The sequence below is a fragment of the Protopterus annectens genome, chromosome 2.part0 (assembly GCF_019279795.1).
Source record: "Protopterus annectens isolate FY-2018-M chromosome 2.part0, PAN1.0, whole genome shotgun sequence".
In the NCBI taxonomy this organism is placed as follows: Eukaryota; Metazoa; Chordata; order Ceratodontiformes; family Protopteridae; genus Protopterus; species Protopterus annectens.
Genome location: NC_056728.1, coordinates 1454315309 through 1454323447, shown reverse-complemented (window position 1 = coordinate 1454323447; position 8139 = coordinate 1454315309).

Sequence of the window (8139 nt, the reverse complement as noted above, 5' to 3'; positions counted from 1 at the left end):
AAAAAATTTTTTTTAATGACTGTTAACAGATAAACCACTCCAATGCATGTTCTGCAGAAAACTTACATCACAGATGCTCCCAAGCCCACAAACAGCATATAACCTCCCCCAATGACCCATCGCTCCCTACCAAAAAAAGAGACAAAACATGCCACCGCTCCTAATAGTAGACTTGTCAACCTAACAACCTTATCATTGGAACCGGTGCATCCTCACTCCACCAATGACTGGAATGACCCCATTTACTCAACCTGCAGCCTAGCACCATTAAAGGGGATGAACCGGACTATGTTTAATATGAAAATTATCCATACCACCAGGAAAAACAAATTCCAACACTGAGGTGCTAATTACCGCACTGCACCTGAGGGAAAATGAATGACTGAAGTGCATAGCTTCCCAGCCCATGGACAACCCAGAGAAATGCTCTCCTACCCAAAAGCATACCATCAACGAATGAAGCTGGTAGGCCCCCACACCATGAAACAAGCACCAGTGACAACTACCATTCCATAAAGTAAGAGAAAAAAAAGTCCTAATAAGTTCCCAGAAAAAAAAACAAACAACCACCAGTAAATACTACTAAACCATCCACACCAAATAATGATTTTGGGCTAAAAGTAGTCCAGGGCCTACCTGCCCACTAGTATCTACAGGTCGTCATGGACGTGATACTTGTAGTTGCAAGTTCATGCCAAAAATGTGATACTACTTTCCCCACTACACTATTATAAAACCTAAACCCCTCGCTAAATCTTCCTCACTCCCTCTGATTCCAACACTATTAACCCATTACCACCAACGGCCTTACTAACCTATCCCTATCCCTACCTTAACCCCTCTATCCATCCCTACTGTTCCCCCCACCCTCTTTACCCTTATGCTAACCCGCTAAGATGGTCCTGGAAAATTAGTTTGTCCCAAACTTTATTTGGGATTTGTTAGAATAATAGCAGATCAAACCAGCAAAGTATAAAGTAAAAGTAATACATGTAACGGGCACTGAATAAATAATGGGTAATACATGTAACGGGCACTGAATAAATAATGGGTAATACATGTAACGGGCACTGAATAAATAATGGGTAATACATGTAACGGGCACTGAATAAATAATGGGTAATACATGTAACGGGCACTGAATAAATAATGGTAAGTAAATTTATACAAAATATACAAACCATGTCATCATGTATGCTTTATAGCATTTGTACACTTATTCTTATAAAAGTGATAAGCTGAGGTTAACAGTCCCCTGCCACATAAGCATTGCTAATCAGCTGACTGAAATGTATTGCCATTGACACCATACAATAATAAATGCCGAAACTTCATGAACTCTTGTTAAAATGTGGCATCTAATTCTGCAACTTCTACCTTAGATTAAACAGCAACTGGCAAAACTTCAAAATAAAATGAATCAACTTTGAGGTTCCTCTACTCTTGAGGAAAGTCAAATCTATTTTACTGATTGGATCAGGAAACGCAATAAGTTGTATTTAGTAAACCATCCAATGAAAATTACGATTCCTCAGATAATAGATATCAATCTGTTTTTGTCTGGGAAATATTGCACAGCAGATAAGTATAATATGGCTTAGCAAAGCTTGCCAGGGACTGATTTGGGAAAGTGCAAAATAGATAAAAGCAAGGTACCCAATATTTTCACTTACAAATTAATGGGAAAATTGTCAAGCTCAATTCAGTTAGGAATATTAGTGGGAGATTAATATACTTTTTCAGGTTAGGTGCAGCAGATCTACAGTTTCTGTAAATTGATGTGAATAACAAGAGTGGAAAGATGTCATGTTTTTTAGATGGATAGATGGATGTAGAAGACATGATAGGTTAAAAGGTTCATAAGTTCATTGGTGTATACTGGGCTAATGACCACTAGGGCCCTTATAAGCCTAGCCATGCAATCCAAATGTGACCAGCAAATGTGATTTATAAAGGGAGGGATTTACTGACAACCTCTGTCCATCAGACATATATGTGCCAGACTAGGGGTGAATTATTGATCACCCATCCATTGGTCCAAGTTGCACTTAAACAGGATCATGGAGGAACTTTGCTTTGCATGGATGGGGAGCCTGTTCCAGAGAATGTGCTATTTATGTCACAAGCAAAATATAGGTCTTTTAATCTTGAGTTTTGATGTTTCTTTTACAGATTTGCAAAAGGTTCATCAAAACAGGGTTCAGGTATGTGTTGTACTCTGGGCAAACAGCACCTCTCAGAAGTCTGTATGACACTGAGTAAAGAGACAGGGCTTTTAGGTGATCAGCATAGGACATTCTGTTTACTCCCTGTGTTCTTTTTGTAAAGAACCTATATGGATGTTCCAGTTGTTGCATGTGTCTGGCCAGGTAAATAGCAAATAAAGCATTATACTCTATGATTTAGTCTTATGAAGGCCAAGTACAGTGGTACAATGACCTCTCTGGACCTAGATGCCATGCCCTTACTTATAAGTTAAGCAACATAGAAGAATTTTCTTACTACCTGAAAGATATGTTTATCAAAGGGATATCTAACTAAAGAATTAACTTTTAAGGATATTTTATGTAAGATGCAGTTATATGGGGCAACTAACTTGCCAAAAGGTACTAGAATGGATTTCTTGGCATTGAGTTTTAAGCCATGGCTTTGTCATAAAGCGTTTGTCTGAGTTAGACTTTCCTTGAAGGGTGTCCTTGAATTGGAGGGAAATTATTGACTGCTTTCGGTCTGCAATCATCTTCAAACTTGGTCAGCCAGAGGCCTTTGACATTGACTTTGACTTCCAAGAAGTAGATGCCAAAGAGGAGTGGGCCTAGCACAGAGCCACGAGGGACTCCACTTGTGAGTGTCCTGTTTGTGGAGGAGGTCTCACCAATGCTAACCTCTTGGGTCCTATCCATGAAACAGCTAGCTACAAACTGTATTATAAAGAGACTTATGTCTAGTTCCATAAATTTGTTGACAATGTCTGAGCCAGGTATTGTATCAAAGGCTTTAGTCAGATCTAGGTAGGCAGTGGGCACCACATTTCCCTTGTCCTTACCTCAGTGACCTTTTCAAAGAAGTCCACCAGGTTCAGTAAGCATGACCTTCTTTTGACAAAGCCAAACTGTGATGGATTCAGTGTCTCAATGTCTCCTATGACCTTGTAGATAGTTTTTATAATAATTATTTTCATTGTTCTGCAAATAAAATGTCAGACTAATGGGTCTGTAGTTCACAGGCTCTGTTGAATGTCATCTCATATGAAGGGGGATGATCATTGCAGTCCTCCGTTCCTGTGACATAAAGCCTGTTTTAAGACTATAGTTAAATAAATAATCTAGGGGTCCTGATAAGTCATATTTTTGACTGTTCACGAGGCATTCTGCAATGTTATTGCACCCCATTGAGGCTTTGTTCTTTGCTTTTGTGAGTGTAGCCAGTACATAGGTTCATAGGTTCATAGGTAGGTACTAGGCTATCTGCCTGAAGGCATTTATAAGCCTAGCCAGAATGTGTTGACTTTCACCACCCCCTTAGATTAGTTCCCTGTGCCTCTGACCAGCAGAGCCACTGAAGTGATCCCCGGGGTAAACTGTCTGTTTCCCATCCACTCATCAAGGTTTCTCTTGAAGAGTGCTAGCAAGGAGCTCTGCCTAATGTAGATTGTAATCTTGTTCCAAAGCATGGGAAGTCTCTGGGACAGGAATCTATCCCTCCAGCATATCCTATTTATTGTTGTGGTGAGGTTTAGATCCCTAGAGAGTATGGCTTAAGGGGATAAGGTTTTCTTTAGGTGGAGAATGTCCATCAATTCTGGGTTGGACATGGCCTTGTATGTCAGGCAGAGATCACCTCTGAGCAGGCGGTATGCAACTGAGTACAGCTGGGGTTTCTTCAGTTGAGCTGCATAGGGCATCTGAGGCCAGTGATCCTCTTGGTGAGGTACTTCTGTGGTCTTTCCAGCTGTTACAGGTGTCTTGTAAGGTACATCCCAAATGGGGCATTGTACTCTGTGATGGGTCTGATTAGTAATGAATAGAGGGGCACAATGACCTCTTTTGATCTGGATGCAAACCCTTTTGTGATTAGGTGGGTCACATAGAAGGATTTTCTAACCATTTTGGCAATGTGATTATCAAAGGAGAGATTACTATCTACTTGAGTCCCCAGATCCCTTATTATGTTTTCCATATTTAGGGGACTACCACCTATGTGGTAGTTGGTAGGTAGTTTGTTATTTCCAAAGGGAATAACTATGCACTTTTTGGCATTTAGCTTGAGGCCATGATTTTGACACCAGATATCCATCTCAGTGAGACCCTTTTGGAGGATGTCTGTGTTAGCCGGTGAGTCAGTTATAGTCCCTAGTTTGCAGTCATCTGTGAACTTGTTCAGCCATAGTCCTCCTGTGCTTGTCTGTACCTCTGAGAAGTATATACTGAACAGGAGGGGTCCTAGGACTGAGCCACGGGGAACGCCACCTGTAACTGATTTATAGTCAAACCTAGCTCCTGCAACTCTCACCATGTGGGCTCTGTCCATGAGCCAGTTGGCAACCCATCTTCTGACATAGGGGTTTATGTTCAGGCTGGTGAGCTTGTTTATAATACCAGAATGGGGAATGGTGTCAAAGTCCTTTGCGAGGTCTAGATAGGCTGTGTGTACCACCTTTCCTTCATCTATAGCCTTGGTAACAGTCTCAAAGAAGTCCACCAGGTTTAAGAGGCATGATCTGTCCTTAACAAAGCCGAACTGGGTAGTTTCCAGTGTTTGGAGGTTCCCAATGTCTCTGTTAATGAGTTACATGATGATCCACACCATAGCCTTGCAGACCAAGCTAGTCAGGCTTATAGGGCAATAGTTACCGGGGTCTGTTGTGGCTCTATCTTTGTGGAGTGGAATACTCATTTCTGTGCACCACTCTATGGATACATAGCTTGTGGAATGGCTGAGTTTGAACAGTGTGTTTAGGTGAGGGGTTAGTTCATCTTTGAGCTCATGTCGGACACAGCCTGGGATACCATCTGGTCCCATTGATGCTGTGTTTTTGACTTTGGAGAGGGCTATTTCAACCTGAGTGTCTATGATTTCAGGGGCTTTACATTCTTCTGGTATGATTATGGGCCCTTTTGGGGGTGAGAGGGGGGTGCCTGTCTGCCAGGACGTTGGCAATTTCAGTTGGTTCAGTGTATTTTGTGCAATTCTGCACTAACTCTGATCAGATTTGAGCATTGCCATTTAGATTCTTGACATAGCTAAAGAATGCCTTGTGATTATCTTTGGAGTCCTTGGCAAGTTTTCTTTCAAAGCTCACCTTGGATGATTTTATGAGGGATAGTAGTTTCTTGCTGATACTGATCAGGGATGTCTTCCCTTCTTGGGATTTTACTCTTTTCTGAACTAGTTTTCTCCTTCTATTGTATAGCTTGTTTATGGCAGGGGTCCACCAGACTGCTTTCCTTTTCTTGGAGTAGTGAGTCTTGGTTTTGCTTGGGATAACACAATCCATGCATTCCTGTAGGTGCCATTATAATGCATTAGTAAAAGATTTTGCAGCTTGGACAGCATTATCCTTTAGCATGGGGGCTTTGAAACTTTCCACCTCCATTTTAAGTAATGTGAAGTTTGCTTTTGAAATGTTTTTCACAGTTGTTTCTTTGTCCGGGGGTGGGGGCGGAATGTGGATATCCAAAGTGATTTGTTTATGGTCAGATCTAACCAGCAAGGGGCTGACCTCTGGTGTGGAACACTGGTCACCCATGCTGGTGATGACCAGGTCCAATATGTTGTCACCTCTGGTGGGAGTGTTGGCCAGTTGTTCCAGGACATTTGAGTTTATAAATTCTAGGAAATGTTGGGCAAGGGAGTTAGTACTTGAGTAGTTCTCCCACTAATGTTTGGGTAGTTGCAATAACCCAATCTTAGGGTTTTGGTAGGACCTTTATGTTACTCAGTGTTTCCAGAAATGCAGAATGGGGGTACTGGGACATGGTGGGTGATCTGTAGCAAGCTACAATTTGAATTGCAGATTTGCCCGTTGTTAGTTGCACATGGATAATCTCTGAAGCATCGTGCTGTGCCACTAACCTGGAGGTGTGGGATCACTAGTTATAGTTATAGGCGTTATTTTTGAGGATATTTCTTGAGAGATGGTTGGGGAAGAGATGGGTGTTAAGGATGGAAATGAATAGTCTACTAAAAGGTTCGCTATTTCTCTAGGCACCATTAACTACCAGTTTAGCACATTGCGGTATGCTGCCCTGGATTTTTTTATGACACAGCTGAAGAAGGCCTTATGGTTATCTTTCACACGGTATGGTATCTTACCATTAATGTTGGCTTTATTTGACCTAATTAACCCTTTTAGTAGACTACTTAGCTTGATGAGAGAATTTTAAGTTTATGAGAATTTCCCTTCCTGATTTTTGCCACAATTGTTTTCCTTTTGTTGTATATCCTGTTTAATTTGGAATGCCATAAGGGCAGTTTGTTTCTGGGGCTAGTTCTGGACTTACTTCTGGTAGGTACAACCACCTCTATGCAGTCATTGCCATGGTTGTACAGAGTTTCTGAGAGCAATTCAGTGTAGGCTGCTGTGTTCTTAGGCTTTGGAGGGGCATTGAACTTTGGCAAACCATCACTTAATAAAAGGTAGTTTGCCTTGGAATAGTATCTAACTGTTACTGTTTTATTAAGTTACTGAGTTATTTAGTTCATTTTCATTTTGAAGGAGACAGCTTTATGGTCTGACCTTAGCAAGAAGGATGAGATATGGGGGGGAGGTGAATTGTTCTCTCTTTTTTTTTGAGAACAAAGTCGAGTATGTTTGAACATCTAGTGGAGATATTCACTATTTGCTCAAGGGTGTTTGCATTTACACAGTTCAGGAATCTCTGTGCATGTACAGCTGAGGTCATGTAGGATGCCCAGTCTATACAGGGTAAAGTCTCCCATGAGTATGATGTATATTGAATGGTAAGTGTCTCCAATAAGTCCAAGTATGTACTGTGAGCTTCTTGGGACACAGATGTTTACCTATAGCTGGATATGGTGCAGGATTTTGTCTACGGTGATGTGGATGTGGAGGAACTCCAGTGTATAATCCTGTCTGGTAAGCCTAGAGGTATGCTTATTTCTGTATATTGAGATGGGTCTATATTACTTCATCGAAAACTAACTTCAGCAAACGGCCATTCATTGAACATAAATCAGCAAACGGCCATTTATTGAATGTTCGCATCAGCAAACATGTTTCCCAGGGCAGTGAGTTACTTGGACAACATAGCAACTGTCACACACGCCACAGTATATCAAACTCACCAAGGTGGGGGGGGGGGGCTACACCACCCACACACTTATAAATACCAATTTGGAAATCGCACTACAGTGGTGAAAAGGACACATTTCCTAATGCTGATCAAGTAACTCATTGCCTTGGGAAAAACATTCGCTGATGTGAACGATCAATGAATGGCCATTTGCTGAAGTTAGTTTTCAATGAATTAATACAGACCCTATTGAGATACCTGCACCTTTAGCCCCTGTCCATGCAGTTAGTGGTCTAAAAGTGTGGAAGGCACTGACATTTTGCACTGCTGGGGTACTTTCTGCTGTTTTAAACCATATCCTTGTAACTGCACAGATGTCTATATGCTCAAGTGTGAGAAGCACTTGGAGGGAATATAGTTTTCTTTTATTTAGGCTTCTGCCATTGACACTATACAATGATAAATGCAGGAACTTCACAGTCCTGTGAAGTGAAATGGAATAAAGTGCAATGCTTTTAATTTGTCAATTCTTCCTTTATATAGAATAGTGCTGATGTCTTAGCAAGGTCAGATAAGAAGTATGCACAGTTAACTCTTCATTAAGTGCTGATATTTTTTTCGTAAAGAATGGCACATGATTCAAACTGCAGTATCGCCCATTAACAGACTATAATGTCCATACTTAACATACTAAGATGGATCATTTTGGATCAGCACCATTATCATTCTAAAGACATGCTTCTGGAGCATTTCTCCCCGGGCCTCTGCTGAAAACAGGATCTGTGGAACCTAGTCGGACTTTCCCGGTCAACAAATGTTAAATAAATAAATAAATAAATAAATAAAATATCTTGGGCATTTTACAAAATACTGAACAGGCTGA